The sequence below is a fragment of the Rhinolophus ferrumequinum genome, chromosome 8 (assembly GCF_004115265.2).
Source record: "Rhinolophus ferrumequinum isolate MPI-CBG mRhiFer1 chromosome 8, mRhiFer1_v1.p, whole genome shotgun sequence".
NCBI lineage: Eukaryota > Metazoa > Chordata > Mammalia > Chiroptera > Rhinolophidae > Rhinolophus > Rhinolophus ferrumequinum.
The window spans coordinates 85,395,255-85,416,240 of record NC_046291.1 but is presented as its reverse complement, the minus strand read 5'-3'; the positions used below and the strand labels follow the sequence as shown (position 1 = coordinate 85,416,240).

Genomic DNA, 20,986 nt, shown 5'->3' with positions numbered 1-20,986 from the left:
GTAATTACTAATATATGTCAATTGCCCTTTCTCCTTTCTTCTTCCTTCTTTGTCTCACAAAGAATTGATGGCATATTGGCCACTTAATAAATACTGATTAGAAGACTCACTCTTTAGCAAGGTATTTGATACCATGATTTACCAAACAGAGAGTTAATCCCAACATGTTTACAAATTTAAAACTATGACCATGACCTACAAAGACTAGGATGCAGTTTATTCTATCCCTTTTGCACTAACCATATTAATAATTGAGACACTGTCTCATACATAATTGGGTATAGACCAACTATTTGAAATCTGAATGTTCTAGAAAATCTGAATTAATTGAACTCAGCTTTACAGTGACTCCTTTAAAACCACAAACTGTGGAACATGGAGACTATTTTCCACAGGCACTAAACACAAGTCTGAAACATTTCCTAGATTCCTTGAGGGGAAGGATCATATCTTATGTGACTTGGAATCCTGAATCCCTGGCAAAATGCCAGGCAAATAGAAGGAATTTAATATTTGCAGGAGGAAAATGAAGTATCTGGAATAGTGCCTAGCATGGGGTTGGTTCTTGGTAAATGTTTGTTGAATTATCTGACAAATATCCAAATGAATGAGATTTTTTAGGCCACGGAACACAGACCATTGCTAGACCCAGGATGAAGTACTCTGTAGGAGACACACCAATAATTTAAAATCTACATCTAATTTACTTTTCAGAGTGTTGTATAACCATTGGTTGGCCCCAGATACTGGGTGAGCTACCCAATCAATGCTACCTAACAAAACAGCAATGTGGCAAAGATGGAGAGCTCAGTTGGGAAGGACCTCATGGCTATGCTGCTTTAAGGCCAATTAACTCGTGTCTGACATCTTCCAGTAAATCTAAATGAAATGCATTCTTGTGAATTCTAATTTCGAGTGAGTTTAATTGAACTTGAGAGGGAAGCTACCATTTAGTGAGTAAAATGAAAATGAAGTAATTGAATATTTTTCCAGGATTGTATTTGAAATGTGCTCCATCAAACGTTGTTTCAGAACCCAAATGACCAGCTGTATGTGGTTAATATTTGGAAAGAAAGAAGGAGTATTTAAATGTCAGCTTGTAGCCACTAGGAGGGTAAATGCAACAGCCGGCTGTTCAATTACTAGATTCTACTTGGCATTCAAAAAATAACTTTTTTTTTTTTTTTTTAAATTGGAAGTTAACTAATGTGGTCAGGAGAATTAGGATGAGTCTGGATTGACTGAAAAACAAAAACGAAAATCTTTCCCAATCCCATCTCCCCACTCCCAACACACACAAAAAGAGAACAGCACTATTGATTTGAAATTGGAGACATTTTGATGGGCTTAACCAAGTGATTACACATTAAAATGTCGAATATTTTTTCCTTTTTTTTTTTTTTTGTGACTATTTTTTTCAATAACTATTTGTTGAAGGCCCGCAGTATTCCAGGCACGGTGGGAAACAGATGATTGAACAGGACTCAATCTGTGGCCTTAAGGAACTTTCTGTTCAGTAAGTGAGATGAGACCAGAGAATAAATCAGTATAGGAAAGTTAGATGTGATACATACCATAAGAGCAAGCACTGAGTGCCAAAATAATGTCGAGTTCTGACTGTGAAAACAAAAGACTCCTCTTAGGGGAGATGGTATTTGAGCTATAAATATTTGCAGGAGGCAAAGATAGCATGGGACCTGTTTGGAAGATGATGAAGCATTTAATGGGGCTGATGTAAAAGACTTGTGGAATGAATAGTATGAAAAAAGATGGAGGTGGTGAAATTATGGAAGGCCTTGAATGGGTTTGTAGTTTATTCATCAGGTAGCCTCTAAGAAGGGAAGGCGTTTGGCCAGAGATAAGGAATAAAAATATAGATGTAATGCTCAACATCACTAATCATCAGAGAAATGCAACTCAAAGCCACAATGAGATATCACCTCACACCCCTGAGGGTAGGTACTATCAAAAAAAGAAAGAAAGAAAGAAAGAGATGGCGAAGGAGAAGAAGAAAGAAAAGAACAAGTGTTGGCAAGGATATGGAGAAATTTGAACACTTGTGCCATGTCGGTGAGAATGTAGAATAATGCAATCACTGTGGCAAAACACTCGAGCTTCCTCAAAAATTGAAAATAGAATTATCATCTGGTCCAGTAATCTTACTTTTGAGTATATACCCAAAAGAATTGAAAACAGGGTCTTGAAGAGATATTTGCACACCCATGTTTGTAGCAGCATTATTCACAATAGCCAAGAGGTGGAAGCAACCCAAATATCCATTGATGGATAAACAAAATGTGGCGTGTACACACAATGGAATATCATTCATCCCTAAAAGGGAAGAAAATCCTGTCACACGCTACAATATGGAAGAACCGTGAGGACATTATACTAAGTGAAATAAGCCGGTCACATAAAAACAAATACTGTGATTCCACTTGTATGAGAAATCTAAAGTAGTCAAATTCATAGAAACAGAAAGTGAATGCTGGTTGTCAGGGATTGTTGGGGAGGAGGAAAAGAGGAGTTGTTTAATGGCTGTAGAGTTTCAGATCTGCTAGATGAAAGATTTCTGGAGATCTGTTTTACAACAATTGTGAGTATACGTAACACTACTGAACTGTACATTTAAAAATGTTAACATGGTAATTTTTATATTATTATTATTTTTTACAACAACAGAAAAAGAATACAGATGTAGCAGGGGGGTCAGACTTGGACTGGGGTCCGAATGGAAAGGAAATGGGAAACCGGTTTAAAGGTTGTTGCCATAGGCCTAGTGAAAGGTAATGGGACAGGGACAAAAGGAAAGGAGAGGAGTTGTCAAGGTAGAATTAGCAAGATTTGGCCCATGTTGGATACTGGATTGAAGGAGCAGGAGCCAGAGATGCCTTGGTGGGTCCCAACCTGTGCTAGTAAGAAAATGATGGAGCCTTTCCCAGACATAGTGACTTATAGTGGGGAGGTAAGGAATTTGATATTGGGTTAATTCTGACCGTAGCTTGGAGGTGGATTATACTGGAGCTGGTTTGATTATACTGTGTTTTAAAAGCGGTTGGAAGTTCTTTTTAGTTTGTTTTACATTTTCTCTCATTTGTCCAGGTGTTTGACCTTTTGCTTCTTAGTTGGCTTAGCTCAGTGGTTTATTTCTAACTCTTCAAATGAAGGGTGGGTTGGTTGCACATTGTGAAATGTGGATCTCAGAGGAATTCTGCCACTGCGTCCCTCAGTAAGAGGTTGAATGTTCTGCAGAAGTTGTGAAAAATAGGGAGATGTAAGGCTTTCTTTACTGAAAAACGCTTTTTCTCTCTTAAAAATGTGTTCCTATCCCATCCCTTTCATTAGAAACTTTATTGCCAAGCTGGTCAAATGGACACAATGCCCTTGTGGGGTTCAGACTTTTATTTTTTAAAAACCCTAAATTCAGACTTTTATTTTTATTTTTTTTTTTTCAATTACAGTTGACAGTCAATATTATTTTATATTATTTTCAGGTATACAACATAGTGGTTAGATATTTTTATAATATATGAAGTGATCCCCTCATTAAGTCTAGTACCCACCTGGCAACATACATAGTTATTATTATATTATTGACTGTATTCCCTATGCTGTACTTTTCATCCTGTGACTATTTTGTAGCTACCAATTTGTACTTAATCTCTTTGCATTTTACACCTGATCCCTCAACCCCCTCCCATCTAGCATCCATCAGTTTGTTCTCTGTATCTATGAGTCTGTTTCTATTTTGCTTGTTTGTTTATTTTGTTCCTTGGATTCCACATATAAGTGAGGTTATTTGATATTTGTCTTTCTTTGTCTAACTTATTTCACTTAGCATAATAGCCTCTAGGTCCATCCATGTTGTTGCAAATGGTTAAGATTTCATTATTTTTCGTGGCCAAGTAATATTCCATTATATATATATATGTACTACATCTTCTTTATCCATTCATCTGTTGCTGGGCACTTAGGTTACTTCCATACCTTGACTGTTGTAGACAGCACTGCAGTGAACATATATTTTCAAATTAGTGTTTTGGATTTCTTCAGATAAATACCCAGAAGTGGAATTACTGGGTCATAAGGTAGTTCTATTTTTAATTTTTTGAGGGACCTCCAAACTGTTTCCCATAGTGGCTGTATCACTTTGCAATCCCACCAACAGTGGACAAGGGTTCTCTTTTTTCCACACCCTTGCCCACACTTGTTGTTTGTTGATTTATTGATGATAGCCATTCTGACAGATGATATCTTCAATGCAATCCCTATCAAAATACCAATGGTATTTTTCACAGAACTAGACCAAATAATCCTAAAATTTGTATAGAACCACAAAAGACCCTGAATAGCTGCAGCAATCTTGAGAAAGAAGAACAAAGTTGGAGGTATCACTCTACCTCATATCAAACTTACACTACAAGGCTATAGTAATCAAAACAACATGGTACTGGCATTAAAGCAGACACATAAGATCAATGGAACAGAATAGAGAGCTCAGATGCAAACCCATGCCTATATGGTTACTACTTAATCTGTGAGGCAAGGAGGCAAGAATATACAATGAGGTAAAGACAGTCTATTCAATAAAGGGTGTTGGGAAAACTGGACAGATACATGTAAAAACGAAAGGAAGGAAGGAAGGAAGGAAGGAAGGAAGGAAGGAAGGAAGGAAGGAAGGAAAGAAACTGGACCACCTTCTTAACACCATATACAAGAATAAACTCAAAATGGGTTAAAGAATTAAATGTAAGACCCAAAACCATAAGACTCCTAGAAGAAAACAGGCAGTAACTCTCTGACATTGCCTTTAGTAATATTTCTTCTGATGCATCTCCTCGGGCAGGAGAAACAAAAGAAAAAAAATAAACAAATGGGACTACATCAAACTAAAAAGTTTTTGCACAGCAAAGGAAACCACCAACAAAACAAAGACAACCTACTGAACAGGAGAAGATATTCACCAGTGATACATCTGATAAGGGGTTGATATCCAAAATTTATAAAGAACTGATACAACTCAACACACACAAAACAACAAACGATCCAATTAAAACATGGGTAGAGGATCTGAACAGACACTTCTCCAAAGAGGACATACAGGTGGCCAACAGACATACGAAAAGATGCTGGACGTCACGTCACTAATCATCAGAGAAATGCAAATTAAAACCACAGTGATAATGTCCTGGCATTTTTTTCTATGGCATCTTATTCATCTAAGCTGGAAGCAGCCTCAGAGGTGTGAGCTTATTTCTTTAGTCATTTCACAGGGACCAGAGGTTTACAAATGTATTCATGTCAGTGCTTTATAGGGTCACCACCTCCAGATTCCTGGAGTGGTGGCAGTAGCAGATTTGTAATTCCAAATCTGTCTTTTCACAGTCAGAAGAATTCTGTTGAGGATGGAAAAGGAGAGCCTTGAAATAGCCTGATCTCACCCCTGCATGGATTGATCTACAAAGATAATCACGTATTAGAGCACTGCAAAGTGTCTTTTTAATGCTTGCCCTACCAGCAGTGAAAAGAAACATTTGGGGATATTTTCAAAGGCCAGAATCTGGGATTTTAATGGGATACAATTTTATGGGCTTTGTTGTGTCCCCTAGGTCAGAAAGAATTTTTATTACTCATGTATTATGGGCAAGTGGTTTCGAATGCTGAAGTGAGGTTGAGCTTTGTTTAACATGTTATATAAATATTTCAACCCTGAAATGCTCAGATTCATACAAAATTTACCTCAGAGAACCAGTTACATCCTGAGACAAGAGTTTTTAAGACAATATTTGACTGTAGGAAATTGTAAATAACATTTTTGAAATAGCAAATGGTATACATGTTCATTATAGAAATTTTAGAAACTATGAATGACTAAAAATGGTCCAAATTCCCACCACCGAGGAATAACCACTGTTACCATTGTGTCATCTGTCCTAGAACTGCAGAGGTCATGCCTGTGTGTGTGAGTGTGTGTGTGTGAGTGTGTGTGTGAGTGTGTGTGTGTGAGTGTGTGTGCATTTTTAGTGTGACCATGCTGTGCATAGTAGTTTGCAATCTGATTTTCTTTATTAATATATCACATATGTCTTTCCATATGACTAAATTTTCCCATTTATATCTTGTTTTAAAGGTTGCATAGTTTTTACTTTACAGTCCTCCCAGCATGCTGGATATTTATTTAAATTGCTTCCTTTTTGCACTATTGATTTATACCTGTTATCCCTTGGCTTAATGATTAATAGCATTTCCTTTTTATCTCAGAAATGTCCTGGTTTGGGCAACAAAGAATTTGGCCCCCCTAATTATCAGGAAAAACTGTGTGAAAACAGTGTTATAACTTAATTTTTGTACATATCCATTAACATTTTTTTAAGCATAAACTCCTTAAAAATAGAATGTCTGTGTCAAACGGCGTATACTTTTAAAGGCATCTGCTGCATATTAACAAATTGCCTTACAGAAATGTTATAAGGTGCCTATACCTTGGGCCAGTAATAATCTGCCCACTAAACATATATGTATGTTTCTAAATAAGTACTTTCTGCTGACTTTTTTTTTCAAAGACATGTTGATCTTTAGCAAGTAGAAAAATAAGTATCGATAGTGTGGAGTATGAGGTGTTAGGACTGGAGGGAGGAAGGGAGGAAGGGAGAAAGTGTAGAAAGCATTGAAGGTACATGGAGAACAGAAAGGCTCAAATCCTTCAGCGAATTGGTGGTAAACAAATATCACAGCCTTGATGTCAGTCATCATTATCATAATAGCAGCTCCATTTACTGAGGGCTGAATACTTTTGAGAAAGTATTTGCTTCTCAGAGCAACTCTGAAAATCAGTATTATTTTTCTGAAGGGAGGACTGAGGCTCAGAGATGTTGGATAAGTACATGTAGCTAGGAAGCTGCAGGACTGGAATTTGAACCCAGGTGTGGTCATCTCCAACACTCAGTTTCCTTCCTTTGGCCATACTTTTTGTTGTGGTTCTTTAATCTCCCCTATATTCTGGATTTTCTCCTCCTTTTTTAACATCTGACATTAAAGATGGAGAAGCAGAGGGGTTGAAAGGGAGCCCGTGGTCTGAACAGCCTATGCTAGAAAGTTGCCATCCACAGTTCTCTCTAGGCAAACTCGGGAAACCCATTCCCCAGAATTTCCTTATAGATTATTAGCATATAACAATTTTCTTGTTAATTCTTTCAGTTGTTGTTGTTAATTCTTTAATAATCTAACCAAGAGGCATGACGATGAGGAGAGAAAGCGCTGAGGTCATTGTTTGGCTCCCTTCATTGAGTAGTTCAGTTTTTCACCTGTTAGAGGACAAATTGAGATTTTTCTACTCCTGTGAGAAACTCTTTTCTAATCAAAATATTAGAAAATAGTGGTAAAGCAGACAGAACAAATATCATCGAAAGAAGTTTCAGATATATCTTTGACAATCACAAGCAAGCATTTATTAGGCTCACACTTAACAGGTTGAAGATTTTGAAGCGGAACGTCAATTAGGTAACAGAATGGATTTCTATGAAGAGTAATATAACACTGACTTATTTCATTGCATTTTGATGGAATATCTCCCATGGAAAATTATCCTCTCTTTACGGTCATTATCAAGTTAAATATTGTGTTAAAAAAGAGCCACTGAGTTATGATGTACAGAAAATTGTTGAAATGGGACTCTGAAGTGGAGCAAAGTTGAAGGAAACACTAAAATGAAAGTCAGGTTCTCTTTGGATACATTTCCCATCCAGCAGCCTTCACTCCACTGCTCAACCTTGGGTAAGAACACGATACAGCAAAACTCACATCTCGCCTTCCCAAAACCTTGCTAATGACCTTATCAGGACATGCTTTCCTGCAGATTAAAGCTGTAATGACAGAATCTGGGCCAAGGAAGCCTGTCTTATTTATACCCACGATATTGACACAGAGTGACAAGGCCACGGTGAAGGGAAGCTGGACGTCTCTCTAGACTGGACAATGACTTTTAGATCCTTCTCTCAGTGTTGTTAATTTTCTTAAAACAGTGGATTTACATTGACCTCCACCAGTGTCCCTAGTAGTGGTCAATGCTCAGCCCTTTTTCTTGCTCATCTACCTCTATTTACAGCCTGGCAATTAACTGATTTGGAGCAGACCTTAATTTTTGATCTATGTCCCTTTGTCCCTCTCAGCTTTATGGACTCAAAGATTTTTTTATTCACTTATCTTGTCCCAATATTCACAGGTATTCACACTCTACTTGTCTGTTTGATGTCTCTAAACTCTTCATTAACAAGATATTTCTGACATGCCTTTCCCTCCCAGATCACAGATCAATCCTTTTTCTTTTTCTTTCTTTCTTTTTTTTTTTTTAAGAAGTCACTGGGTTTTCTTGGGTGAGAGAGAGACTGGAGCCCAGACCAGGTTGCCCAGGTATGCTGCACCTGTTGTGGGCAAGTGCCTGGCTCCAGTGACAGCAAGGCTTAGTTCTAGAATGAGGCAGGATTTTTCATGCATGGCATTCATTCATTTCTACATTTTTTGATATAATGATGATTTTACTAAGTTACTTATCTAGCTCTAAACCAAGAGCATCTTAATTTTTATTCTCCTACCTTTATTTCAGCTACCCACTTTCTCCTGTTATTCATGTACAACATTCTTGTAGCAGATTTGATAAGCTATGCTATATATTACCACATTCATCGATGTATTTTGCTAATCGACTTCTGTGTAATAGACCACAGACCACCCGAAACCTTAGGGCCTGAAAACATCCATGCTTTGTTATTCCTCATGATTCTACAACTTGGGCAGCCTTGGCTGGCAATTTTTCTGGTTCATCATGGTGCCACTTAGCTGCAGTTAGCTAGCGGATGGGTGAGGCTGGAAGCCCAAGAAGGTTTCACTCATGTGTCTACTGTCTCAGGGCTCCTCCACATGTCTCCTTGTGGCTAGCTTGGCCTTCCTCACAGCATGGCTGGCTCAGTATAGTTGGGTTTCTTAGAAGATGAACAGCTTCCTAGAGCACAGAAGTGGAAGTTGCCAGACTTTCTTAAGACTTATGCTTGGAACTGGCACACATCTCTTCTATTATGTTACGTTGATCAAAGTAAGTAAAAGGCCAGGCCAGATTCAGAGGGAGTGGAAATAGTCTCTAGGTCTGACTGGGAGAGGCCCCAAGGGTGAGGAATTTTGGTGGCCATCTTTGTAGCCTACGACACTATGTATTGATTTCCACTCCTGCTCAAGATCTTTGGAAACACCAATATTTTGATACCAACCTTTTATCACCTTTTAGGTGTCAGTGAATGCGTGTTTTCAAAGCTCCTGATTTTATTACCCTAGATTCCTTATTAGTAATAGTTTCCTAGTCAGATGGAGCCAAAATACTTTATAATAATGCCAATTTCTCCTTCTCTTGCTTTTACTGAATTGAACCTTGTTCACATGTCCTGTAAAAAAAAAAAAAAAACAGTATAAGTGTTTAGTGACTATTTAAGGTAACCTATAATCTTACACATGACATTTAGTTCTGCAAGAACATACCTGCATGGTGCACAGCTATGCAGTGTAGCAAAGGACCAGCTTATCCAAACTTGGATATGAACTCTGTTACATACGAGCTGTTCCCTAAGCTCTTTGTGACTCTATTTCTTTGTCTATAAAATAAAGGAAATAATATAACCATAGAGAGTTGTTATATAGATTAAATGTAGTCACAGTAGTAGTAGATGTATAAGTTGTATAAAGGACATGCTAACTATTGTTGTTATAACATGGGTTGATCAGCAGTAGACATTTAGAGCAGGGTGTGTGTGGGACAGTGGAACACCCAAGGTACAAGGTCAGCTCTCGTCTATCAGTGGAATCCCATGGGTTCTGGCCCACACCTGTGTCCCATCCCTAGTGTCTCATCCAGTTCACTAGTGGCTGCGTGACACAAATGTCAGGAGTCTGGGCAGCCCTCTTTGTTGGTAATGGGGGAGTTGTGCCTCTTCCATGTTGTAATAGAAGTCTGTCTCTGTTGCTTAGGCTGCAATTGGCAGTTCTGGTCTCATGGTTACATGGCTAATGTCAGTCCTTTGGCGTTACCCTGGAGCCCACTAACAGGCTGGTATGTGTCTCTCAAAAAGATATCTAACCCTCAGCCATTGCATGCATTGTTTTACTCCGGGACTCAGTTGCACTTCAGTCTTTTTGTTACTGGATATCACCAAAGGCTCCAAGCTGTACCCAATTCACTGCTGAGAATTCTAGCCCTGCATTCTCTCCCAGAGCATACGGCCTCAGGGTGTGTGGAGGGCTGCTTCTGGAGCAGGAAGGACAACCTTCCTGCTTACTCAGGATACAGACTACTACAAAATTCTCAGATTGGAGGTGGCTGGGAGTGTGCTGTGCTGGGAATGCAAGTATCACATCAGCTGCCCTCTTGGTAGTTGGTGGATGAGAGCGAAGGAGTTTTCCTGACCTTGAGAAGAATACCTCCACTCCGCCCCACGGACTTAACCCCAAGGAACTGAACACATAACGCAGGCCCTGGGTCCTGCCTGGGTTAATGACCCATCTTCAGTCCTTTCGGCAGCTAACGGTAAGTACACTTTTTAGTGCAGTTTCCCCTTCGCTCATGATCACTGGTGTGTTGTACCAGCTGCAGGCGTGTAGCTGGCTCCGGGGCCAATATTCCAGTGAACATGCCTGTGGCCAATTGCAGGATGTTACCGTATCTTTGGGGCTACGTGGGAAAGAGATTCTGTCTCCCTTATCCAGCTGCTTAGCTGACTAGAAACCCTGACAACAATTTTCCTGCTTTAAAAAAAGTGAAAAAAAAATATTGGCTAAACAATTTAAAAATATTTTAAAAGACATGGATGAGCCAGGAAAAATAAGAACCTTATAGACCACAGACTAGATGAAAGTGGGTATCAGAGAGGTGCTGTGGGCATTTGCCAGGTTAGGTAAACTTGACCATTGGTTTTCATAGCCATGGAAGACAGACGAAAGAACCCCAAATGGGAAGTCCAACTGGTCTTGCCAAATGGGAAGTCTAATTAGAGACTCTGACAATCCCAATCTACGTTAAGTTAGGACCCCAAAGAACTATCCCCTCAGAGTAAGGATCGGGTAGAAATAAGCCCAAGAAGATAACGAAGAATATTGGCTGTCTCCGTCCTTGATTCTGAATGGAGGGGAAATATTCTCACACAAGAGGTCGTACACCTCCATGCCCTCACACAGGTTTATAGCCTGAACTCACACTGTGTGGGTGGTTTGAAAAACCTCAGGTGGAAAATTGAGTTATTAGTTGAAGTCAAGGTTGGTCATGCTTCAGGCACCCAGCAGAAGGAAACACACCTTCTCTGGAGAAAAAACAATGAGCTTATCCTTTGGGAAAAAAAAAAAATTACAAAACCACATATGGGAAACAAAGCACTAAGAGTGAGAGACTGAAAAACAACAGACAGCTGAAGGGTATCCACACTGATTTCAGACATCAGCATTATAAGATACAGATTATAAAATAATAAGTTTAAAGTAGTAAAGTGACTAAGAAAATATGAAAGGAACATGAGATACTAAATGATCAGGCAGATTTGACAAAGAAACAAATACAGTTTTTTGAGGTGAAAATAATCATGCTCAAATGTTAACTATTATGTTTAACAGATTTAACAGCCAATTAGACATAGCTGAAAAGAAGTTTAGTGAGCTGGAATAAATTTAAAAAAATATTCATAATGCAATCCAGAGAAGCAAAGAGATGGAACAGTGAGAAGTTAAGAGCCATGGAGGATGGAGAGAGAATTTCAGAAGGAGAAAAGAGAGTATTAGGCAAGAGGCAATATTGAAAGGGATAATGGCTAAGACTTTCCCAAAACTGATGAAATTAAGCAGATTCAGGAAACCCATTAAAGCAGGTCAAATAAAAAAAAAAAATCAACACCTAGACACATCCCAGTGAAAATGTAATAGCAAAGACAAATATAATAAAAATAGCTAGAGAAAAACAAGGTATATAACTATCTAAAAACAAGCTCATCTTTAGGTCCTATTTGCTTTCCATATTGGCCAGCAGGGAAACCGAATGATAAGTCGGTAAATTACCCCCTTCTTCTGGACTTGCTTGGTTGTGTGGTTATGTAGCCTTAATTTTCTCAGGGGACTTTTTAGTGAACATTTTAGCGAGTGCCATGGTCTTCCCTTTGGCTAATCAGTGTGACTTGCATGTACCGGGGGAGGGAAACAATTTGGTGTGGGTGTGGGAAAGGGGTGATCAGGAAGGAGTTTTTGGATCTTATTACGTAAGAGTACTGTAACTGGGTGGATCAAATCTTTCTCCCAATTCTTTTCATTCCCTTTTCTCGTATATGTGTACTACAATGCAAGGCATTTTGCCATGATAGGAGTGCTGTATATTTTGTCAGTTTTTAAATACAAATGTAAACCTGACCTGTAACTCGAAGCTGAAAAGCTACTTCAGGAGGTAGAAGAGGCTCAGACCCAAATTCCCTGTGGGCACAAGCCCAGGAGCTTGAAGGCAGAGGGTTGGCTCTGATGAGAGTCTGTGGTGAGCTGTATTTCTGAGCAGGTCGTCCTCCAGGCACCTGCTTAGAGCTGCCTGTTTGCCTCTGTTCTCTTCTGCTTTCTTTCCCGTCCAATCAGCAAGCCATGCTGTCCTGCTACAGCCCAGCTCACTGGGGGTTGCAAAGGCCCCCTTGCAGCTGAGAGGAGCCAAAGGAACTCATGGGCGGGGGAGAGGGAGAGAATGGGGGGGGATGGAACGTTGGAGGGGAAGAAGGCAGCCTGTTAATGCACGTATACTTTTCTTTGCTTCACCCTAGCACTGGAGACGGCGGGAGATGGAGAGGAATTGGGGGAAGAGGTTATTACAAGGAAAACCCCACTAAGAATGAATTATCCTTCATAACACAAAGAAATAAAAATTTCAGGCCAAATCCTGCTTCTCCTTGGAAATCTCTAATCACAAGCTCTGGATTTAGACTGAGGGGGTTTATTCAATATTGAACATATATTTAATAGACTTCCATTATGTTCCAGCCACTCTTTCAGACACTGGGGGGTATAATAGTGAAAAAGACAGACAAACATCGTGACTTTACAGAGCTGACAGTAGTCCGGTAGTGGTGGTGGTGTTTGTGCGAGGGTGCAGACCAAAAGCCCGTGGAATATAGAGTTGGCCACTTGCTAGTAAAGCTACAGAGAAGACTAGAGCAGAAACAAAAGACAGGGGACAGGAGAGTGGGAGGAGGGAAGGGTGGCTATTTTACAGATGTTCAGGGGGGGCCCCAGAGGCAAGTGACATGAGCAGAGGCCTGCGAGAGCTGAGGGACACCCACCGTAAGGTAGTCGGTGGGTTTGCTTCCCATCGGACAAGCCCCTGTAGCCTCTCCTCAGCTAAAGAGCAGCTGCCCTAGTGCTGGGCCCCAAGCTCTGGGTACTGCTGTGCTGGGGAGTTCTACACATCACCCGGGGGTGGACGGAGTGGAGAGAAATGTGTGAGGACTGGCCGGCTGGGAAGTCTCTGTGGAGGGCGACAACCGTGTCAGCCAGGTCCTAGAGCTGAAAGCGTAACCGGGCACCAGCTCAAGTGTGAACCACAACTGGAAGGAGCGGCTCTAATTTACAAACCTTGAAACAAGCTGAGCCTCAAATTAATCTCTCTCTGTCGCTCTTTTTTTCCACTGAGCTGAGCATTGAACCAAGGATATCTCAAAACAGCAACATCTAGTAGCCAGTTTGAATCAGAACCAAGCCTATTCATTTTCTAAAAGTATTGAGCTGGAACAATATGGGAATATTAAAGTATCTTTCAAACTAAACCAGAATTGAACTGATCATTCACAAGTGCCTGGCTTGAGATGGAAAAAAAAAAAATCTTTTAGGAGAGACAATTCTGCCTGTTGGACATTTAGCTTGAGTCTGCCATTAAATTATCCTGCCTTGGGACCTCTTTTTCTCAATTGAAATCTTAGGCTTAATTCTTATGTTTAACTTTTCATTTGTACATTTTGTTTGCCTACTTACTCAACATTTTCTCGACCACAGGAGCTGCATTTTGTATTACCCAGAGGTCTTAGCACAATTCCTGGCACATGATAGGAGAGTGTGTGTGTGTGTGTGTGTGTGTGTGTGTGTGTGGTGGGGAAGGAGGGGTAGGCTAGTGGCATGAAACTACTAAGCTGGAAATTATTTTGAAAGCCAGAGAAGACCATGGAAGGATTTTAAGCTGGGGGTGCCGAGCTCAGATTCATGTTTTCCATAGATCACACTAGGGCAGCAGTGTGGGGAAGGGGGTGGGCGGGATGGAGGCAGGGACATTAGTTAGGAAGTGATTGCAGTTATCTGGGTGAGCAGTGATTAAAGAAAAACACAGTGGTGTTGTATGAGCCCCGAAGTCAGAAACTGTCTGGATTCAAATCCTGGCCTCATATTTCCTTGCTGTGTGACCTGGGGCAAGTCACACAACTTCTCTGTGCCTCATTCCCCTCCCCTGTGGAGGATGAAGGCTAATAATGCTTGCCCCATCGTGGGCTTGTAGAGTTTACATGACACATTATGTCTAAAGTATATAAAGTGTAGAGCCCTTAGAACAGTGCTTGACAATGGGAAGCACCCAATTAATTGTCATCAGTGCGCATGTAGAGCAAGTAATACATAGGCAATACATGTAGACAGTAGAATCAGTTGGATTGGATAAGGGAAAGAGTGAGAAGGAGGAATTAAGAACGAGTCTGAAGTTTCTAATCTGGGCAGTTAAGTAGATGGTGGCCATGTGAGTGCAGGGGATTTGGGAGAGAAACCAGGTGGGAAAAGTAAAATTTGACCATGTTGAGTGGGAGGTCCCTTGAGTATTAGCAAACCAGTACAGGGTGTCACTAGATTAAGACGTGAGAGTCATTTGCAGAGACCTTGGGTGTGTTGAATTCACTCGGAAGAGGATGTAGACTGAGAAGACAGCATTCAGGGCAGGTCCAATGTTTAAGAAGCAAATTAAAGAAGACGATGCTACAGGACTGCTGGAGAAAGCGTGGCTGAAGAGGTAGGCGGAAAACTAGGAACAAACAGGGGTCACAGAAGCCAAAGGAGGGGATTCCAAGTAGGGACTGATCAACAGTAGTAAATACACTAACACTTCCAATAATAATAACAAAAAAGACTGAAAGTGTTTCTCAGTCGCAATATGGCTTCATTGGCCCCATGGCTAGTGTGGTTTCTCTAGAGAGGGGTGTGGGGGGAGGCAGGTTATAGGGGGCTGGGGAGCAGCTGGGAGGTGAGGGAGTGGAGAGCATGGGTAGGCAACTTTTTCAAGAATCTTGGTCATGAAGAGGGGGGACAAGATACAAGCCCTCATAGGGTTGCCTCTCCTGAGTCAGGTTTGGATTCTCTGGCCAGACCAGAGGTTGTTACAGAAATGACACAAGTCTTTTTTTTCTTCTTCTTTTTTCACATTTTATTAAATTTACTGGGGTGACATTGGTTAATAAAATGACGTAGGTCCCGAGTGTACAATTCTATAATACATCATCTATCTATTGCATTGTGTGTTCACCACCCAAAGTGAAATCTCCTTTCGTCACCATCTCTTTGACCCCCTTTACCCTTTTCTACCTCCCCCACCCCACTTTCCCTCCGGTAGCTACCACACTGTCTGTGTTTGTGAGTTTTCGTCTGTTGGTCTTGTTTGTTCATTTGTTACTTATAGTTTTATATCGCACACATGGGTGAAATCATATGGTTCTTGACTTTTTTCCATCTGACGTATTTCATTTAGCATGATATTCTCAGGATCCATCCATGTTGTGGCAAATGGCAGTGTTTCATCTTTTCTTATGGCCAAGTAGTATTCCACTGTGTATATATATATATACCGCATCTTCTTTGTCAATCATCTGTCGAAGGACACCAGTTGTTTCCATGTCTTGGCCACTGTAAATAATGCTGCACTGAACTGAGGGGTACATATATCTTTACAAATAAATGTTTCTAAATTTTTGGAGTAGATACTCAGAAGAGGGATTGCTGGGCCATATGTTGACTCTATTCTTAATTTGTTGAGGAACCTCCATACTGTTGTCCACAGTGGCTGTGTCAGTTTACATTCCCACCAACAGTGTATGTGGGTCTTTACCTGGCTGATGTCTCCACATCCTTCTGAGGGAGACTTTCCCGTGGACATCACGTCTCAGGTGTCCCTCTCCCAGTCTCTGTTGAACCGTCATGACATGAACATGTTTATTGTTGCTTTCTTTTCTAGTAAAATCCAAGGTCCATGAAGGCAAGCATCTTTCCTGTCCCCTACTGTTTACCCCTCACTAAGTAGTGCCTGGCATTATGTCTGTATTAATTCCTGTTATTTTCTGTTACTCTATCACACAAGGCTCCCATTAGGGGACCCAGAGGAGAAATTTCCCTCAGGCCTTAATTCCAGGCATGAGTTTCCCTGGGCATCATAATTGTTTTCATCACATAAACGCTATGCCTTGTTTCATGTTTCCCTATGACTATGTTCTTCTCTTTAGTAACCAGAAAACTGAGTCAAGTTTGCATCCTATTTGAGCAAATGATAAAATATTCAGGCACATCTTTCTGTGTGAATTCATTCAACACATACCTAGCTTCACCTTATTTTTCCCTCACATTATTTTCAATTTCCCCAATTTCCTCTTATTTATTTTTCTTATCCTGAATGCATTTTTCCAAGTTTCTTCAAATACTTTTTGAAACAAGGTGAGTTTACACATAAATAATAGGAAAGATAAGGTGGTAACTGGAAGAACCTGTGTGGAATTAGTTTTTTTAGACTTCAGAGAAGCATAACGGAGATGAGGCCGAGATCGCAGGTGATGAGAGGGAATGTGGTCCACAGCTCTGTTGCATTTCCAGGAGATTTCCGCCATGTTGGAGACAAGTCAGAGACACTAGGAAGAGAACAATAATATAACAAGGCCATACTGGGCATGTCACCATAAGTGGCTCAGGTGAGCAGGCTATACCTCAGAAAGGAGAGGTCATCATATGTGGTTGACATGTTCTAGAAGCCTTCATGGCAGACTCGGGACAAATTCATCTGTGAAGAAAGAATAGGATCTAAATAATGCAAATGAACCTCGTATCTGTTGAGAAAGAGTTGAGAATGGCAGTAGCCCCTGATCCAAGTGGCCAGATATCTGGGTCAACCCATGCTGGGTTGGAGGCACCAGCGGAATTAGGTCTGCTGTGGTCTGGAGAGGTCAGTTTGTGGACCTCTGTTTGGAAGCCCCCGGGTGGGGGTGTCTGCCAAGGTCAGAATAGGACAGGACCTGTTCTCTCTTGCTTGGCTGCTTGACCTGCCTTTCCTGGCCAAGCTTTCTGGATAAGCGTGTCCATTCCTGCCCATTCTGGTCTGCTTTGTTCACTGACCTCAGTGTGAGTAGAGGGGCCAGGCTGTTTTGAAATTCTACTCAAATGCGCACACAGCATACCTTCCTTGCCGACTCATCAGCCAGCAGTAAATGGAACTTCTTGACAGTTTTAAATTTCCTGCCAGGGAGCAGCTGGTGTGTGTTCCTCTGGAGAAGCAGTCTTGGAGAAGTTTTATCAGTGTCTGGCTAGAGATTGTGTTTTCTCTCTCTCCTCCTCTCCCTACCTCTCCCCTCCTCTCCCCCACCTTTCCTCTCGCACCTCTCCCGTCCTCTCCTCTTGTCTATTGTCTTACCTTTAAAGACTTTGCTCCTCTTTGGTCCCTAGCCACTGAAAATTAATTTAGGGACAAGGCTTTCTCTGCACAGCCTGCTGAGTTACTCATTACTGTCTTTAAGATTCAAAAAAGCAACCCTCTTTTCCAAGGTTCTTTTTATGAGCCATTTCAGCATCCGACTTCCAATTTTCACCCCTGCCAGATAACAGCCGCTGGGAAGGCCTGGGACACCAGCCTCACTTTCAGAGACTTACAGCTATTGGGCTGCAGCTGCAATATAATCATTCCCCATTAGTGCTCCACGCAAGTGCAGATGGTGTGCCGAGTCCTGGTGCTGTCTTGTTCACCATTCTCCCCCTCACTGAAACATTTTGGTTTAGCCCCCTTCATTTCAGAAAACAAGGGTAAGGCCAGGCTCAGCGTGTTTCCCAGTCTCTCCTGCTGGACAGGTCAATATCAGAGTACAGTGCTATAAATTTCCTGTATAGAATCCACAATTACTTGTTATTTATCTGGGCATGTGAAGACACATGTTAGCCTCCAGCAGGAAAATGTGTTAATCAGAATTCTCTTTGCTGCTGCAGGAAGCGCACAGTCCAAAAATAAAAAAAACACAAAAACAAACAAACAAACCAAAAAACCACTTGTTACCTTAAAGGCAGCTGCCTGAAAAATAGCCCGGTGATAATTTTATTAGTGATCAGCAGCAAAGCAATTAAACAGAAGTGTAGATGTTATCAGGGAGGAGCTTTTAGGCCTTCTCCAAACTCAGTAATCCCTTCTACCAAACCCTTTTGGCTTTCTCTCTACTTGTCCCCCTCTCCAGGTCTGTTTGAGATGAGAAGTATTTCTGACATGCTGTGCAAATATATGCAAATTCCGTGTGAGTTCTTGTCAACTCCACTTTGCCTGGTATGGCTGGGCTGACTTTGCAGCGCTGGGCTGCTGGCCTCCTGGCATCTCAGCAATATGGCCTGCATGCCCGGTGCCAGGAGCCATTAACAGCTTTAATGAATCGGATTAGGGAACTCGGCTGGATCCATAGTGTCCCTGAGTAAGAGTGGGCTTCCTCGGGCTAGGAGTGGCACAAGGTAACATCAAAGGCAGGAGGGAAAGAACTGACTTCCGCTGACTTAAAATATCTGGTTGTTTCCTGAGAGTCACTTTCTATGCAGCAGCCATGGTGGAAATTTGCTACCTTGATAGGAACAGTTATTTGATGATGTCCTCATTCATGCATCTCTTTTAAAGCTGGTCACACAAGCCAGTGATCACTGCTGAGATTTTCCACAGGAATACATCCTGATGTACAAGTGGTTAGATGTAGAGAGACCTGTATATATCCACACGTTAAGGGTGTCATCACGGGGTCAACATCTCATTTGCATATGAATTCCAAATAGCCAATAGGTGGCTCCTAAAATGGACATTGTCAAGCAATTGGAGATTTTTCTTGATTTTCTTGAGGTTGTCATGGGTCCTGCTCCTCTCCTATCCTCTCAGGTCTTTGTCTCCCCTCTTCACTAACCTCTATTACCTATTCTTTGTAGGCTGAACATGAGAGGAAGAGTGAGTTCTGGTTAGGTGGGAGAGACCAAAAGGAAAAGGTATGGGCAACTGGAAAAAGATTTTATGAATTTATGTGATTACCGCCACCTTCAAACACACAACTCTTCTTAAACCAGACCTGATTGAGAGCAGAGGCTGTTTCCCTGGAATCTGTAATATTAACCTTTCTTGCCCATGTGTCGTTATGCAAACTGTAAAAAGATGAATGTTGGACTCCTTTAAGACTTGTATGTAATTATCATAACTAATTAAGAGTTAGAATCGTTTTCACTTTGAAACACAGCTCTGACACTCTGCTCCGTCTGCCACCGTCTGGAGTGCATATGACTAAATTCCTGTTGCCGCTCACTCTGAAGCTGCCCAGGTAAGAAGCAGCTCAGACAAATCCTAACCCCAGCATTCGCAGTGTCTGCTCTAATGACTTACTAATGGCTATTGAGAAATGGACTCTCTGCAAGTGTCTGAAAGAAAAAGAAGTGGTTTGAATGGCTCAGCAGTATCCAGGGATATAGCAATAAAGTTTCCTCTAAACTACGCCCTGTTGAAATGCACAACTCTTACCTGGAAAATGCCCTGTATTCTGGGTCCCTGAGATAGGCTCCAGCCTGACTTTATCATTAGAACAGCATCACGTAGGCTCACTCTTCAATTACAGGTGACAATTGTGTCCAATTTTGAACATTTAGCAAATGCAAGATTCTTTAGCAACTCGGAATCTAAAATCATCATTCGTTTCCTCTTGCCATGGCATCTCAATATGCATTTCGTGTGTGTCTTAATTGGCAACAAAATGTCCCTCAATGGAACCTTGGTTTCTATTACTTAATAAAAGAAAGAGCAAGCCATTCCTAACCAGTGTCAGTTGATTCCCACTTGGTCCCTGGTTCCAGAAACTCTGAGTGGTGACTGCATGTCTTCTGGGCCCTCAGGTACTCCTTGGCTTGATGCTCTCAAGAGGCCATTTATCCTGACTAGCTTCGAAATGCTCTTCCGGGAGGTGCCCCTATTGTCCCCGAGAAGAACCTGTCTCTCCAGACTGGCCCCTATACACAGATTCCCCCCATGCTGACTTTAGGACTCTCGCATCCTTCTCAATGTTAGCTCTGATAATGACATTTTGTATGGCACATTTGTTTATGTTTCCTCATAAAATAGAATTGAAGCAATGACTTGAAAGACTTAACATTTGGTGACTCTCTGTCACACCCATAAAATTCTAGCACAATTAAAAACCATATATATATATATATCGTTACTGAATTCATTTGCTGAAATGTTTAAAACAACATTTTCTTGGTATAAAAGGAAAACACTCAAAACGCTCCAAAAATCCCCTCAATGTCAAGTTTTTGTACACTGCCTGCCTCTGTTTGTAGTGAGATCACCTCAACATGCCTCTCAAAATTCGGTGAAATAACTGCTGGTGGGAATGCAGACTGGTGCAGCCGCTATGGAAGGCAGTGTGGAGGTTCCTCAGAAACTTACGAATAGAATTACCATATGACTCAGCAATCCCTCATCCTGGGCACCCAAAAAATCTGAAAACATTTATCCATAAAGACACGTGTGCTCCAATGTTCATTGCAGCTTTGTTTATGGTGGCCAAGACATGGAAACAAACAAAATGTCCTTCGATAGATGAATGGATAAAGAAGTTGTGGTATATATACACAATGGAATACTATTTGGCGGTAAGAAAAGATGAAATAGGACCATTTGTGACAACATGGATGGATCTTGAGA

General features: G+C 41.1%; 1 protein-coding gene across 1 annotated transcript in view; it reads left to right on the top strand.

Annotated features, from left to right (window-relative positions):
- GPR39 (G protein-coupled receptor 39) overlaps window positions 1–20,986 on the top strand; it is a 198,285-nt gene that overhangs the window by 56,622 nt on the left and 120,677 nt on the right. The window lies entirely within an intron of this gene.